Below are 17,310 nucleotides of genomic sequence, written 5' to 3'. Positions count from 1 at the left end.
GAGCTACTTAAGTTTGAACTTTCATATTCTTCAGTGAAAGTCCATTCATCAGCCATCTCTGCTTGCATACCTCTGAACCCACCATTACTCTTCAGATTAGAGGTAATGCTTTTTCTTAAGGGGGTCCTACACATCAGACTACCAAGGAAACCCATCCCTCCCCCTTGGGATCTGAATTTTGTTATAGAAAGCCTCATGACTGCTCCCTTTGAACGAGCCGCCTCAGCCACCTTAAAGATGTGCATTTGGAAAATGGTGCTTCTAGTAGCCTTGACCTCTGCCAGGGGTCTCAGACTTACAAGCACTCATGGCCAGCCCACCTTTCTTAATATTTCATAAAGACAGGGTTTCTTCGCTCCAACCCCTGTTTCATGCTTAAAGTGGTGAATGAACGGTCACTTAATCTGTCCATTTACACACTTTCTTTCCTTTTCAAAGTGACAGTGTGTGTGCTTCATTCTCTGGATGTGCATGAACAACTTAGATTCTACCTAGACAAGACCAAGCGCATCAGAAAGCCAAACCAGCTGTTTGTATTCTTTCATCCCAGAGCTCTCGGAAAAGCAGTCTTCAAGCAAACAATTTCTTCTTGGATTTCCAACATCATATCCTTCTGTTACTCCTTCCATGGCAAACAGTTGCCTTATGCCATGAGGGTTCACTCCACCAGGGCTGTGGCCCCCTCAGGGGGCTTTTTCAAAGGAGTAGCTGCAGCTTCCATTCTAGAGGCAGCCAGTTGGACATCAGTTTGTAATGTTTAGTAAATGTGTGGACTGAACAACATGTCTTGGACTAGGGCAGGTTTTGCTAAGGCCATCCTGCATGGTTCCCTGAAGAGTTTCTCCACCTCCTCCTCCCATTTCACATGCTGAGCTTTGGTATTCTGCCTCGTGTTTGGATTGCTGCAACATGAGAATAGAAGGACGTAGAATAGTTGTATAAAATCTTACCATAACCATGGATGTCCTTCTCTTACATGTTGCAGTGCTCCAATCCCCCCCTACCCCCCCCCCCCTTAGGACATCATGTTTTTTTTTTCCCTGTTTCCCTCACTGGATGGCATCCTCATCTACTATCGTCAGACTCTTGTCTGAATGGGGCAGTCAGTTCTGAGCTCAGTGTGCACAGACGTCACATTTATGGCACCTACATGTGACATCCCATGCACCATACAGCAGCCAGGCTAAGCTTTTTAGATGAGCCAGACGTTTGGGTTACTGCAACATAGAGGAAAAGGACATCTATGGTTATGGTAAGGTTTTGCGCAACTATTCTTTCCATTGTGTTCAGCTTTCTTCAGACCTATCACCACCTATCACTGAGTACATTGCTTCCTTGGATATGTACCTAACCAGACGTATCCAACAAATGGAATGTCCACCGAGGTTACTCACTAAAAGAGTACAGGGTGCAAGTCAAATGTCCTATGTAGACTTCCTCAAGGGCCTATCCCTGTATTCTGTCTTCTACAGGCTGTTGATGGAATTTCTATGCCTGGCATAGGGGGCATCGTCGGACTCCACTCTGTACTTTCTGCATATTAGCAAAACAAACAACACCAAAATTACCTGATGTCCTTCGATTCCTGTGTTGCAGTATTTAGTGTGGGATTCCCCACTTCAGGTGACCCGAACGTCGGCTCCCATACAAAAGCTTAAGCCTGGCTACTGTAGGTGCAGGGCATGTTGCATGTAGGGCCATAAATCAGGGACCATAAATGTGACGTCTGCATGCACAGACATCAGAACTTTTCAACCACAGTCGACCATCACATTGATTGTTTTGCTCCATTACTTGACGTCTAAAGCTATGTACCCCGTTGAGATTTTGCCTTTATTTTGTTTGCGCTTGGTTTGCTGTACCTTACCTTTGGCCAATATCAGCTAAGAAGGGTAAATGCAGACTCGAGCGCCAGATTCCATATAAGTATATCCACAACTGCTGCGTTTTCTGCCCAGGCTAAGAGCATGACCATACTGCTTCCCCGATTTGTCAATCATTTGTACCCAAGATCCTCCAAAGCTGCCTGGCTGACCTTAATTTATATTTAGAAAACCAGGGACTCAAAAAAACTAGCACTCAGGATGGATCCCGAATTGGCCGCTCTGACGGAACCACCACAGAAAAAGGCCAAGGTTTCCAGGGCTAGTTCCTCTCCCTCTCAGCAGTCGGATGTCCTGCCAGCTTCCAATTAAGGAGTTGAGGGTTGTGAGAACCATCTACTTCGGCTCCCCTTGAGGAAGCCACTACGGAAGCAATTGCCAGCGCATCCAGGGAGTTAACTGTGACGTTGGTTCCTGCCGATGTCTAGGGGGAACAAGATATTGTCAGACAACCAACCGGGGTGCCATTGCCTGAAGCCCCTACCGTATCCCAGGCCCCTGAATCTAGACCTTCTCTTAAAACTACTACTTTGAAAAGGAAACAGAAAACACACCACCAGACTCCACCCTCTGAAGGAGTTCCGGGCTGGCAGTCCTTCACCAGCTCCTTGATGCAGGCCTGCATGGCCCTTAGGCCCATGGCCTCTTCCTCCTCCACCATTCCAGTGCTCAGCCCTCAACTTGCCTCAGACACTTCTCTCCCTCTTCCTACTGCTCATGAAGGGGAAGAACAGGTGCCTTACTATTCATCCTTGTTTGACTCCAAGTTCCTATTCATTTCGAATTCTCTCCCCTTGAATAATAATCCCCAGATGAGTAATCCATAGAAGGGTCCTCTCCATCAGATGTCACCTTTGGGGAGACCATCACAAAGATGAAAGAATACTTTTAAATGGGACACTTTCCAAATAACAAACTCAGAGATGCTTTGAGATGTCCTCCTGTTCGTATGTTGCAGTATTCTTGGTGTGGGATTTTCTGCCTTCAGGTGACCCGTACGTTGGCTCCTATACAAAAGCTTCAGCTTGGCTGTTGCAGCTGCGTTTGACTTGACATGTAGGACCATAAACCAGGGACCTAATGTGTGACGTCTGCACACACAATTCTCAGAACTTTTCAGCCGCAGACTACTTCATCGTACGATCGCTCTCCAGATGTCGGGTCAACTATAGATAATTAACCCATTGGGGTTTTTGCATTTCTAATATTTTACCAATCTTTCGCATTGCTTAGGCTTGGTTGTTGTAGCTTTCAGCTGATGTCAGGTAAAAAGGGAAAGTGCCAAAGCGGGCATCAAAGTCCCCATAAGGGCGCCCATGACAAATGTGTTTTCTGCTTAGGCTGGGAACACGACCATAACGCCAGCCCTATTTGTAAATCTTTTGTGCCTAAGACACTACATAGCAGTCTGGCAGCTTTAAACCTTTGCTAAGAAAATCAACGCCTCAAACGGCTGGCTCTCAGGATGGATCCCACTTCGGAGGCCGCCCAAGAACCTCTGCGTAAGAAAGCCAAGATGTCTAGGCCTTCATCGCCTGCCGCTTTGCACCCAGACCCCCTGCCAACTACCGATTATAGGAGTAGAGCGTTCAACAGATCTGTCTGCTCCATCGATCTCCCTCGTGGTGGCTGCTGCACAGCCGACATCCGTCACGTCCACGGAACCGTCTCAAACACCGATGCTTGTCGATGTCTAGGGGGAACCAGATTTGGGGGTTCCTTTGACTGGGAGCCAGACCTCTGATACAGCCGCTGCCAAACCCTGCTCTAGACCAACTCCAACCAAAAAGAAGCAGAAAACAAAACATATTACTCCTGCTTCTGAAGCCCCTCCAGACTGGGAGGCCTTCACCTCCTCTCTTATGCAGGCATTTATGGCCCTTTGGCTTTCTGCCTCACCCACAACTACATTGCTTCTGCTAAGCCCTAGGCCTACCTATGCTTCTTCTATTCCCATGGCTCCCCTCTTGTAGGAAGAAGAACATGAATCCACCTGCTCTTCCTCAGATGAATCCATCTCTTATGCATCCCAGATTGCTTCTCCCAAAGAATATTACTCCTGATGATTCTGTGGAAGGGGATTCTCCACCTGAAGACATTACATTTGGTGAAACCATCACCATAATGAAAGACTACTTCAAATGGGATACTTCCCGAATGACAGAAACCCAAAAAAGATACTTTGAACTGCAAGTGGAGTCCCCCTCCCCTTCAGCTGTACCCCCTGTTCTCCCAGCATACTTGGATGCCTTTCCTGCAGCCTCTAGAACTCCTGACTCTCAGCCTCCTGCACCTAAGCGCCCAGACCGCTTCTACAAGGTGCCAGAGGAACAAAAATTTCTTATAAAGCCACCCTTAGCAGACCCAGCAGTGATTGCCACTGCCTCTGATAAACAGTCTAGGTTGCTACCTTTTGCCTCCCTATTGCGCACTGATAAAGATAGCAAATCCATGGATAGGATAGGCAAGAAGGTGTACACTTCCTCCACTTTGGCCTTCAGAGCCATTAACTATCAAACGCATATGACTAAGTATGCCCTGGACTTAGTATCCCAAGCCACCTCTATGCTGGCTTCAATTCCTGATAGTCCCATTAAAACGGATATCTCCTCCAAATTGTCCTTAGCACTGCAAGTGGATAGACACTCTATAAGATGCAGCTACGATGTTGCAGAAGCTTCTTCTCGCTCTGCAGCATCAGCATTTGTCCTTTGACGGATTCTGTAATCTAAGCCAGGAATAATTTCCGAGGACTTCCAAATCCAAAATCTTGGACGCTCCCCTGGATCACAACTTCCTCTTTGAAAAGCAGTCTGCAGACCTGTTTAAGTCTGCAAGAAAAAACAAGAGTTTCAGGATATTAAACCTCTCCTGGTATCCGCTATACCCAAATTTTATAGGAACTACCTGGCTAAGACTACCTTTGTTAGGCGTAACTCTCATTCTGCTGCTTCCTCCTCCAGACCCACTAGAGAAACTAGAAGATATTCCTCATGCAGGCCCACTGGCCCACCACCTCAGCCTAGACGGCCCTTTCAGGACAGGGGAGGTCCCATTAATGTGCGACTGCCTTGCTCATCTCCCCTTCTCAGCTCGCCTTACCCACTCTTTCCCTTTCTGGCAGAAAATCACCACAGACCAATGGGTATTGACCATTATTCAAAAAGGATACGTTCTATCCCGGAAATAACCCCCCCCCCCCGAAAGGCATTCCATTTTCCCAAAAAAAACAGTGCCATGTCCTTCCACAAATTCTGTCAGACCTACAACAACAAGGCACAATATAGCCTGTTCCCATAGGGCAAAAAGGAAAAGGGATTCTACTCCCATCTGTTCCTGGTCCCTCGAAAGGACTGTCCCTGGAGATGCATTTTGGATCTCTTTCCTAAACTTTGACAGCATTTTAAAGGATGGCACCTGCAGGTAACGTCCCACTCTCTTACCCCTCATACCCTCAAATGCTTTCATGGTCACTTTGGACCTAAAAGATGCTTACCTGCACATTCCCATCAAGGCCTCGCACAGACTTTTCCTGCATTTCTGTGGCCCGTCCTCACACTTCCAATTTACGGCCTTGCCCTTTGACTTAACCACTGCCCCAGAAGTGTTTGTAAAGTGCCTAGCTCCAACCATTGCCTTCTGCAGGACCCAAGGAGTCCAGATTTACCCATATCTGGATGACATCCTAGCACAGTCAGAAGATTCCCTCTTAAGACATCTACGCTTCACTATGTCCCTACTACAAAGTGTAGGGTTCACTCCAAACCTCAAGATGTCCTCCCTGAATCCAGACAAGGACAAGATATTCCTAGGTTGCAGAATCAATACAGAACGAATGAAAGTCTTTCTCCCACAGGACAAGGTTCTGTTTCTTACTTCCCACTTCCAGGAAGTCCTGTTCTCCCAGACAGTCACTACAAGGCAATTCCTTCTCCTGGGTTTGACGGCAGCAACCATTCCCATGCTACCATTGACCAGAATGCATATGCGAAAACTGCAATGGTACCTCAGAATATCTGGTCACAACACCAGAATCACTTGGGACAAGTTATTCCCCTTCTTCCCTGTTTAAAGAAGGAAATCATTTGGTTGATCCAACAAGTACAACTAAACCCGTGCCTTCCACTGCAGCCCCCTCAACCCACACAAATATTGCATACAGATACCTCAGACTCAGGCTGGGGATCCACCTTGCACTCTTAGAGTCCAAGCCCAGTGGCAACCTCCCATGAAAACCAAACACATCAGTGTAAAGGAGATGACAGCAGTTTTTAGCTCTACAGATCTTCCTTACCCCTACTGTTACCAGGTCCTCTTCTGATGGTGAAGGACAATACCACTGTTATGTGGTACATCAACAAACAGGGAGGTACCAAGGCATGCCAGTTGTGCAGGCTAGCCCTATTAATTTGGGACCTAGCATCCCAGCACAACCTATCCCTGCAAGCCAGCTACATCCCTTCGCAGGACAACAAGCAAACAGACGACCTGAGCAGAACATCCTCTCCACAGCATGAATGGATGCTGGACAAAGACAGTCTTCCTAGACATAGTCCACTAGTGGGGCACTGAAGTAGACTTATTTGCCCCCCCTCCCAGAACAGGTAGCTGCAGATCTTCTGCACAAAGACTTACTCCCCTCAAGCCTGGAGAGAAGATGCCTTCACCTGCGAGGGGAAGTTCCTGTACACCCCCCCCTTCCCTCTGATTCAGGAAGGACAAACCAAAAATCTTGCTAGTGACTCCCTACTGGCCAAGGCAGCACCCTTCTATACAGTTTAGCCAAGGGCAATCACTACATTACCCCACAAGAGGTGGACCTTCTGACACAAGACAAAGGAACTCTCCTACACCCACACTTGCAAATGCTATCCCTGACTCTGTGGGTGATAAATTACTAACCCCATTAAGACACCACTATTCAGAGGACATGCTATCAGTCCTGAGGGAGGCCAGGAAACCCACTACTAGAAAATCATACCTTGTTAAATGGGAAGGATTTACTCAGTGGTGTCTGGGACAGGAAAGGGACCCTTACGAGGCTGACACCTCCCCTGTTCCTCTCATGTGTGTCAACTTATAAAGGGTGGACTTTCCTATTCATCAGTGAAAGTGCACCTCTCCGCATTATCAGCCTGCTTACCTCTAGATCCTCCCTTGTTAACCAGGCTACATGTACAACCCTTCCTTAAAGGGGTTTTACACATCAGACCGCCAAAGAAGCCTATCCCTCCTGCATGGGACCTGAACTTCATCCTGGAGAAACTAACCCAGCCCCCCTTCGAACTGGCTAATAATGCCTCTGTACAGTTTTGTTCTTGGAAAACAGTACTGATGTTCTTAGTGTTTCACTGTTGCAGTCATTACATTTGGGTAATCTGCTGATAGGTTCCCTCAGTCAGCCTGATTAACAAATTCTTGGGTCCTGCGTCAGTTGCTGTCCCTTCTTGCATGACGTCAGGTCGTCAGGGGTATAAAGCATGCAGCCGATGCCATTGATTCAGTCTTTCTTGCCGTGCGGTGCTCGAAGCAGAAGCAGTTCGCAAGTGTTGGTCGGCCAACTCCTGAAATCTTCGTTTGAGTTTCAGAACCGAAGTCTTCAAATAGGAAGCTAAGTACCCCGTTGGGGAAACTTTTTCTTGCTCCTTACCGATGTCAGTAAAAGTTAATTGTATTACTTGTGGGGAAGCAAATACCTCATAAAGATTTTCATTTGTACTGTATTCCTTGCCTAGGCCCTGACCACAATGTGCCTTGCTGTCGGTTCTGTGCTTTATTTAATTAACGCACAATCCGTCGTCTGTACATTTTTGCTTCTAAATATTTTGGCTCACTGTTTAATTATCCAGAAATGACGTCTGTTAGCAATCTGACTACCGGAATACTTTAAAAAAAAAAAAAAAGACAGGCCGTTCTGGTCCAAAACTGCTGACGGCGCTTTTCCTAAGCCAGTTCGCCGTGCTCAGTGAGGCGCTTTCACAACCCTTGATACCCGCTACTTCTCATTCGCAGGCCTCTACTGAGAACCATTCAGAGTCCGGTATGCCGTGAGATGCTTCAATTTTGGAACCTGTGGATGTCTCTACCTTGGATGGGTCCAGAGCCGCTGTACAGGCACCGGGTTCTGAGGGTGTATTCAGGCCTACAGATTTATGTATTAAACCGATGCCATCTTCAATACTAAGGCCAAAAACTCGAACTATGTCTAAAAAAACGACGCCTAGGCCACCTGTGCAGGCCCCTATGCCTAAAAACAAGTGATCAAAATGGCTAAAGATTTAATTACTCTGATCAGGGGTAGTCAACCCCCCCCCCCCCCTTCAAAGAGGCCTAGGCAGGAAATTGACTGAATCTTCTGAACAGAATTCTATTTATTCTGACTCTTCTAATGAACAGGATTTGTCTATGCCTACTTATGAGGACTCTGATGCAGAGGATTCTATTCCTTCTGCTTATTCCCCTGAGGATTTTTCTTTTGGGGAAACTTTACATACCTTAAGGGAACATTTCCACTGGGAAAGTCAAGTTTTTTCTGAATCTAAAAAGAGACTTGGGGATTTTCTTCTTCCTCAATACAGGCCTTTGGCTGTACCTCCTGTTCTAGACATTGTTGATTTGTGTTTTCAGAATCTAGTATGGCTCCTGATTCTCTGCCTCTGGCTTCTTGTAAGCCAGACAGATATTACAGGGTTCCTGATTCCCACAAATTCCTTTTCAAAATTCCTGTTGTGGATGCTGAAACCATTTCTCAGGGCCCCAAGGGCATTAAGGCTTCTACTGCTAAAAACCCTACCCCATCTGATAGAGATTCCAGGGCACTGGATAGATGGGGTAAGAAGGTCTACACTTCTGCAACCTTAGCAATCAGAGCTTTAAACTGCCAATTCCATATGCTAAAATATCAGCAGCATATCATGGGACTGCGTAAATAGAAAATGATGTTGATTTCTGTGTGGGAAATAAAGATTTACAGGATTTATTGCATTCAGCTGAACAAGTTGGAAAACATACTTTGCAGTGTGGTTTTGATTCTTTGGAGGCCTCTTGCAAGGCTGCTGTAACTGGGTCTGTGCTAATGAGGCATGCTTGGCTCAAAGAGCAATCTCTGCCTGATCATGTTAAAGCAAAACTGTTGGATACTCCTTTACAACAGGACCGTCTCTTTGGTAATAAGGCTGAAGAAGTTCTAAGAAAGACGGAAGATAAAGCTAAATCTATGCAAACTGTGAAAGATTTCTTGCAAGTGCAACCGCCAAGATTTAGTAGGCACTGGCCTACTAAGAACTGGTCCTCTCCAGTTATTTCGAGAGCCGCTCAAGTCAAACCCAGATATTCCAAAGGCACCAGGTTTCAGTCCCAAGGGACTTTCAGAACTAAGCAATGGGGTGCCTCCTCTTCCAAATCTGGAAACAAGAAGACACCTCCCTATGGTAATAAGTCTCAATGACTTTTCACTGCACTAGACTTACCAAGCACTTACCTTTGGGGAAAACTGGCTCTTCATGCAAAAAACTGGCAACTTATAACCCAGGACAAATATTTTTTAAATATAGTATCCCAGGGATACAGATTTCATTTCCACATGTTAACTCAAAACGGATGGCCAGATCTGCCCCCAAATCAGTGGGCATAGGCCCAGAAACGGGTACTTTCCCTCATGAACATGGGGGCTATTCAACTAGTACCAGAAGAGGAAAAGGGACAAGGTTTCTATTCCAGACTTTTCCTGGTATCCAGAAAGGGCAAAACATGGCGTCCAGTTCTGGACTTATCTACTCTAAACACCTTTCTGGGCTTTCCAAAATTCAAGATGCTGTGACTCTTCACCAGTTACTTCCTGTGCTAGGCAAAGATGCCTGGTTGGTAACTGTAGATTTAAGAGGCTTACTTGTATATCCCAATCAGGGAATCTTGCAGAAGATGCCTCTGATTCAAAGCAGGCTACTTGCATTACCAGTTCTCTGCACTGCCCTTTGGCTTATCTACTGCCCCCAGGGTCTTTACAAAGTGCCTGGCTCCAGAAATTGCATTTTGCAGACAAAGAAATATTCAAATATATCCATACCTGGATGATTGTCTACTTCAGGCAGAAAACAAGGACATTCTTCTAAAACATCTGGCATTTGTAAAAAGGGTTCTAACTTGTCTAGGGTACACTATAAACGAAAAGAAATCTCAAGTGGTACCCTCTCAAAAATTACATTCCTGTGTGCAAGCTTGAATACAACTGCCCAGATGGCTTTCCTTACGCCAGAAAAGCAAATTCATTTGGTGACTTACTTCAAACAGATGGCCACAAAAACCCTGCTTTCTGCAAGGTAATAATGCAAGCCTTGGGGTTCATGGCCTCCTGCATTCTTCTAATTCCATGTGCAGGACTGCATATGAGGAAACTTCAGTGGTATTTAAAAAGTCTATGGAGTCAACATTGTCACAGCCTGGAAACAAGGATTCCTGTCATACCTTGCTTGCGCCTAGAGTTCCTTTGGTGGGCAGAGGCCTGCCACCAGAACAAGGGACTGCCATTCACACCAACCCTGCCGGCCAAACCCTAACTACAAACTCATCAGACTATGCTTGGGGGGCTCGTCTGACAGGGAAGTGCATTCAGGGCAAATGGAGCCCAAATCAAATGCACCTTAATATAAATCAAAAAGAAATGCTAGCTGTACAGAATGCACTGACAGCTTTCAAGGACTACCTTCATCCAGGACAATTACTGATGAAGACGGACAACACCACGGTTATATGGTACATAAACGGGGGTACACACTCCTACCCCCTCTGCAGACTAGCCATGGCATTGTGGAACACGGCCTTGACCTATCCCTGCCAAGAAAGCTGAATACACTGGCAGACGAGCTAAGCAGAAATCTTATGGACCCACATGGATGGAAACTGGAACCATGGATTTTCAACCTGTTGACACGCAAATGGGGGAGCCCAGACATAGTTTTGGGGTGAGGCAAAAAGATCCATCAGTTGGACATATTTTGCACAAGAACTCATCACAAAAAAGCCTGGAAAGTGGATGCTCTGTCCTTCAGCTGGAAAAACCTGTCAGTCTCTGACTTTTAGTAGAACTTTGGAGAGCAGAGGCAGAGGGGGGAAAAGCAAACAGGACAAACCAAAAATGATTTTGATAGTTCCAGACTCGCCAACACTGGTACCCACTCTTGCAGAGTGTGTCACACTTCACCGTGGCACCTGCCTCAGACACCTTTTTTACTGTCTCAGCAGAACAACCAAATTCTGCACCCTCGGCTCCAAACTTTGAATCTTGCAGCATGGCTAATCACCTAAATTCACCCTTAGCATCCCTCAGCAAACCTGTGATGGATGTCATTTTGGAGGCGAGAAGACCTAGTACTAGAAAATCTTATGCTAACAAATGGAAAAGATACTGTGCCTGGAATAAATCTCAAGGGATAAGCACAGCAGTGCCCAACATTCCTCAGATTTTGCAATACTCAACTGAGATGCTTCACAAGGGCCTGTCTCTTTCTTCCATAAAAATCCATGCCTCAGCCATTTCAGCTCATTATAACACAGAACTTCCCCTCTTCTGTCATGCTCTGCTAAAGCAGTAGCTCAGAGGGGCCAAAAACTTAAGACCACCCAGGAGAGCTCCAACCCCTGCCTGGGACCTTAACTTTGTATTGGAGAAACTCACTCTCCCTCTTTTTGAGCTAGTTGCTACTGCAGACTTAAAATTTCTCTCCTGGAAAACAGCCTTCCTTTTTAGCAGTCACTTTGGCTAGAAGGATTTCTGAATTACAGGCTCTTATGGCAGTGGAGCCTTTCATAATTTTTCATGCGGACAGGGTATTTCTCAGGACCAACCCGTCCTTCATGCCCAAGGCGGTACCCAGTGTGGCTCTTAATTAGACCATTCATTTTCCAACGTGAACAGGACTAAATCTCAAAGAAAATCTGAACAATTGCTGGTAGCATTTGTTGCAGGGGCAGAGGGAAAGGCTATTTCAAAGCAAATTTCCAAATGGATAAGCCATTGTATTCATTTCTGCTATAAGCACCATGGAAAAACTATCCTTCAGGGGATCGGATCCCATTCTACCAGGGCTGCATCTACCTCTACAGCCTTTCTCAGAGGTGTTCCTACCAGGGTTCATAGGTTCATACTAGGCTATCTGCCCTAGAGCATTTATAAGCCTAGCCAGAGTGTGTGTGGCTTTCACCACCCCTTAGGATGAAAATACTATACCCATTAGTTTGTTGTGCCTCTGTCCAGCAGTGATACAGAGATGATTCCCGGGGTAAACCTACGATCTCCCATCCACTCGTCAAGATTTCTCTTGAACAGAGTCAGTGAGGGGCTCTGCCTCACATGGACTGGGATTCTGTTCCATAGTGTAGGGAGTCTCTGGGTGATGAATCTGTCCCTCCAGCACGTCCTATTTATATCCGTGTTGAGGTTTAAGTCTCTTGCTCTTGTGGCTCTGGTGGATTTGGATTTTTTGAGGTGGAGCATGTCCATTAATTCCTGGTTGGACATGGCCTTGTATGTCAGGCACAGATGACCTCTGAGCAGACGGTATGCGACTGAATAGAGCTGGAGTTTCTTCAGTCGGGCATCGTATGACATATGTTTGAGCCCCTTTATCCTTTCGTGAGGAACTTTTGGGGTCTTTCCAACTGCTGCAGGTGTCGGGTAAGGTACATTCCGAATGGGGCGTTGTACTCAATCATTGGTCTGATAAGTGAAGAGTACAGGGGTACAATGACCTCTCCTGATCTGGATGTGAATCCCTTCATGATCAGGTGGGCAATGTAGAAGGTCTTCCTAACCACTTTGGCAATGTGAGTGTCAAAAGAGAGGTTACTGTCAACTTGGGTCCCCAGGTCCCTGATAACTTCCGTGTTTAATGGATTACCACCTATGTGGTAATTAGGGGTTACCTTGTTTTTCCCAAAGGGTATGACTATACATTTTTTGGCATTTAGCTTAAGGCCATGGCTCTGGCACCAGTTAGACATCCTCCAGAAAGGTCTCATAGAAATGGATGTGTCTGATGGAGTGTCAATTATGGTGCCCAGTTTGCAGTAGTCTGCAAATTTTGTCAGCCACAATCCCCCTATGTTTGCCTGCACTTCAGAAAAATAAATGCCGAACAAGAGGGGGCCCAGGACTGAGCCCTGTGGGACACCGCTCGTGACCGGCTTAGAGTCTGACATGGCACCAGCAACTCTAACCCTGTGTGTTCTGTCCTTGAGCCAGCTTGCAACCCATCTTGTGACACATGGGTTTACATCTAAGCTGGTGAGCTTTTCTATGATGCCCGAGTGGGGTATTGTGTCGAACGCTTTTGCTTGGTCAAGGTAGGCTGTGTGAACTGCCTTACCCTCATCAATGGCCTTTAGTGACTGTTTCGAAAAAGTCGACCAAGTTCAAGAGGCAGGATCTGCCCTTGACAAAGCCAAATTGGGTAGGATCCAGTGTCTGTAGGTCCCCAATGTCTTTATTTATGAGTTCCATTATGATCCTCTCCATAGATTTGCAGACAAGGCTCGTCAAGCTTATGGGGCGGTAATTTTCAGGGTCCGTAGAAGCACCGCCTTTGTGGAGTGGGACCACAGTTGCCGTACGCCATTCTTTGGGCACGATCCTGTAGTAAGGCTAAGATTAAACAGCAGCCTTATGTGTGGGTTTAGTTCCTCATTGAGTTCGCGTAGCACACAGCCGGGGACACCATCCGGTCCCATTGATGCTGTGTTTTTTGCTTTAGAGAGAGCAGCTCTCACCTGGGCATCTGAGATGTTTGGGAGGCTAGACTCTGGTGGGATAGATATTTCTCCTTTTGGGGGGGGGGGGAGGGAGGGGAGAAATTTGCACTGAACCTGTCTGCCAGTATGTTGGCAATGTATGTGGGTTCAGTGATTTTTTTTATCATTTTGGACTAATTCTGAGCATATCTGGATATTCTAGAAGCTGCTACCTGGAGTTCAGTTCATACTTTGACGAAACATTATCATTTACCAATTTTCTCTAAATCCAGAGCTGGCTTTGCCACTGCCATTCTAGGGGGCCTTATAGCTGGTCCTAATGCTATATAAATCCATCCTCCCAACCTTAGCTTTGGGAATCTACCCAAATGTAATGACTGCAACAGTGAAACACGAAGAACATAGTTCAGTTGTGTACACTTACCATAAATGTAGATGTTCGAATGTATTCACTGTTGCAGTCCTTGTTACCCTCCCTCCAGCCCCCTGTTTTTTCTCTTACTATGCCTCTACCTTCTTTTACTAATTTGGTGTATTTGCTTTTGTTTGGAGGTATACTTTTGGTATTTTATATTACATATATATATATATATATATATATATATATAAAAACTGATGTAATGGTGTCTGCTGCATGTTTTATACCCCTGACGTCGTGGAAGAAGGGACAGCAACCGACGCAGGACCCAAGACTTTGTTAATCAGGTCGACTGAGGGCAACCTGCCAGCAGATTACCCAAATGTAATGACGGCAACAGTGAATACACTTGAACATCTACATTTATGGTAAGTGTACACAGCTGTCCTTTAGTGGCTATTACTTCTGCCAGAAGGGTTTCCGAGCTATAAGCCTTAATGGCATGCTCACCTTACACCATTTTTCGTAGGGACAGGGTCACTCTGAGAACTAACCCTTTCTTCATGCCCAAGGTAGTCAATGACTTGTCTCTAAATCAATCCATTCACCTACCCAGATGTTCATCGTGCATACAGCTGCAGTCATAACAGATGGGTTATCCTGCCGTCAGGCGGGTCCTCAGTCGGCCGAATTCCAAAGTCTAGGTCCGGCGTCGGTTGTCGTTGCTTCTTCCCTGACGTCAGTGCGGCAGGGGTATAAAAGAACCAGCAGACGCCATTTTCTTCAGTCTGTCTTGCCACGCGGTGCCCGAAGTAGAAGCAGTTCGCAAGTGCCGGTCGGCCAGCTCCTGAGATTTACGAAAATATTTCAGCCGAAGTCTTCTTGAAAGCTAAGTACCCCGTTGGGGAAACTTTTTTTGCCTCAGACCGATGTCAGACAAAGTTAATAATTGCATTTCATGTGGGAAGCAAATAACGCATAAGGATTTCCATTCCTTCTGTATTCCTTGCTTAGGCCCAGACCGCGACGTCTCGGCCTGTCGTTTTTGTGCTAGATTCAACAAACGCACTATTAAGCGTCGGGCGGAGTTCGCCCAACACTATTTTGGTAAAAAATTTAATTACATTATGTCATCGGATACTCCGACTCCAGTTTTGAGTAAAAGACGCAAAGATAAGGACCGACATACGAGGTCCGCGACTTCTACCGACACCACGCTAAAGCCGGCTACCGGTGCTCCAGTTCTCAGCGAGGCGCCTACGCAGCCCCTGAGTACCGATGACGCTTCTTTAGTGGTGTCTTCTGTGCCCGAGGTCGCAGGCTCCTTGGCCCCCACTCCGACTACAGATACCGACGCCACTCTTGGCGGGGAAACTCAGTTTAGACAGGCCTGCCACCTCTCAAGGTGTCTTCAGGCCTTCCTCTTTTTCCATTAAGGCTTTCACAAAATCTAAAGCAGCCATGAAAACTAAAAGACAAGCTCCACAGAGCCCCTCTAAAGACCCCATGCCTAAAAAACAGATGCTCAAAATGGCTGAGGATTTGATTACTCTTATCAGGGGTTCTCAACCCCCCCCCTCGGACAAAAGGCCCAGATTGGAGGAAGACTACCCTTCCTCAGACCAAGCCTTTATTACCTCAGAACATTCTGAGGACCAGGAATATTCATATTCCCCTTTTGAAGACTCTGATGCTGAGGAGTCCATTCCCTCGGTCTCCCCCCCTGAGGACTATTCTTTTGGGGAAACCTTACATACCTTGAGGGAACACTTTCAGTGGGAAGGCCAAGATTACTCTAAGATTCCAAGAAAAGGCTCAAGGATTTTCTCTTGCTTCCTCAGCACAGGCCTCTGGCTTTCCCTCTTGTCTTGGATATGTTAGATGATGTGTACGCAGAAGCCAGCCTCAACCCAGATTCTTTACCTCCAGCTCCTGTTAAACCTGACCGGTATTACCGGGTTCCTGATTCACACCAATTCCTATACAAAAGCCATGCTGCTGACCCAGAAACTATTTCACAGAGTCCCAAGGGAATTACGGCCTCTACTGCCAAAAACCCATTGCCTTCAGAGAGAGATTCCAGAGCTTTAGAAAGGTGGGGGAAAAAGGTATACACCTCGGCCACTTTAACCATGAGGGCATTAAACTGTCAGTTCCATATGTTAAAGTATCAACAGTTTTTGTTATCTCAGTTGAAAAGCAAAATGACACAACCTGAACAACCAGATTTAAAGGAGTTGCAGGATTTGTTGCATAGTGCAGAGCAAGTGGGTAAACATACCTTGCAATGTGGTTTTGATGCTTTAGAGGCCTCATGTAGAGCTGCTGTTACAGGGTCTGTCATACGTAGACATGCTTGGCTCAAAGAGCAAACCTTAACAGATCATGTCAAAGCTAAATTACTAGATGCACCACTTCAAAAAGATGTATTGTTTGGTGTTAAAGCTGAGGAGGTACTAAAGAAAATGGAGGAAAAGGCAAGATCAATGCAAGCAGTGAAAGATTTCTTACAGGTACAACCTCCACGTTTCAGCAGAAACTGGCCTTCAAAAAATTGGTCCTTTCCAGTCACGGACAGACCTCAGAGGTAGATACAGGCACCCGAGGGGTAGAGGGCAATCTCAAGGATCATTTAGAGCCAGACAATGGCAAGCACCTACACCAAGAGGTGGAGAAGATAGATCAGTCATTCAGAAAGCAGTCACAATGACTTCCCCTTTGCATGCCAAGCAAAGCTTTAATGGCAGCACCTTTAGGAGGAAAACTGGCATTATTTAAAAAAAATTGGCATATTGTCACAAAAGACAATTGGATCCTGGACATTATAGACAGAGGCTACAGATTCCACTTTCACACCCTTCCAAAAATGAGAGGCATGCCAAACCTGCCACAAAATCAAAGGGCAGAGGCACAAAAAGAAATTTCAGCTCTCATGGACATTGAAAGCTATTCAAGAGGTACCTGCAAAAGAACAGGGTCAAGGTTTTTATTCCAGACTATTCCTGGTACCAAGGAAGGACAAAGATTGGAGACCTATTTTGGACTTATCCATCCTAAACACGTTTACTCGTACCAAAATTCAAGATGCTCACATTACAGCAGCTTCTTCCCATACTGGGCAAGGAGTCTTGGCTGGTAACATTGGACCTCAAGGAGGCATACCTGCATGTCCCTATCAGACAAGATTGCAGACGATACCTCAGACTTCTTGCAGGTTCAACCCATTATCAATTCTCTGCATTGCCCTTTGGCTTATCTACTGCGCCCAGAGTGTTTACGAAATGCCTGGCATCAGTAATTGCCTTCTGCAGACTTCAAGGGATA

At 46.1% G+C, this 17,310-nt stretch overlaps 1 protein-coding gene across 1 annotated transcript in view; it reads left to right on the top strand.

Moving 5' to 3' along the window:
* The window catches only part of NIPBL (NIPBL cohesin loading factor), a 4,951,262-nt gene that overhangs the window by 319,823 nt on the left and 4,614,129 nt on the right, over positions 1–17,310 (top strand). The gene's annotated exons all lie outside the window — the stretch shown is intronic.

This window comes from Protopterus annectens, chromosome 1.part0, assembly GCF_019279795.1.
Source record: "Protopterus annectens isolate FY-2018-M chromosome 1.part0, PAN1.0, whole genome shotgun sequence".
NCBI classification, from domain to species: Eukaryota; Metazoa; Chordata; order Ceratodontiformes; family Protopteridae; genus Protopterus; species Protopterus annectens.
This window is presented reverse-complemented; position numbering and strand designations above follow the sequence as displayed.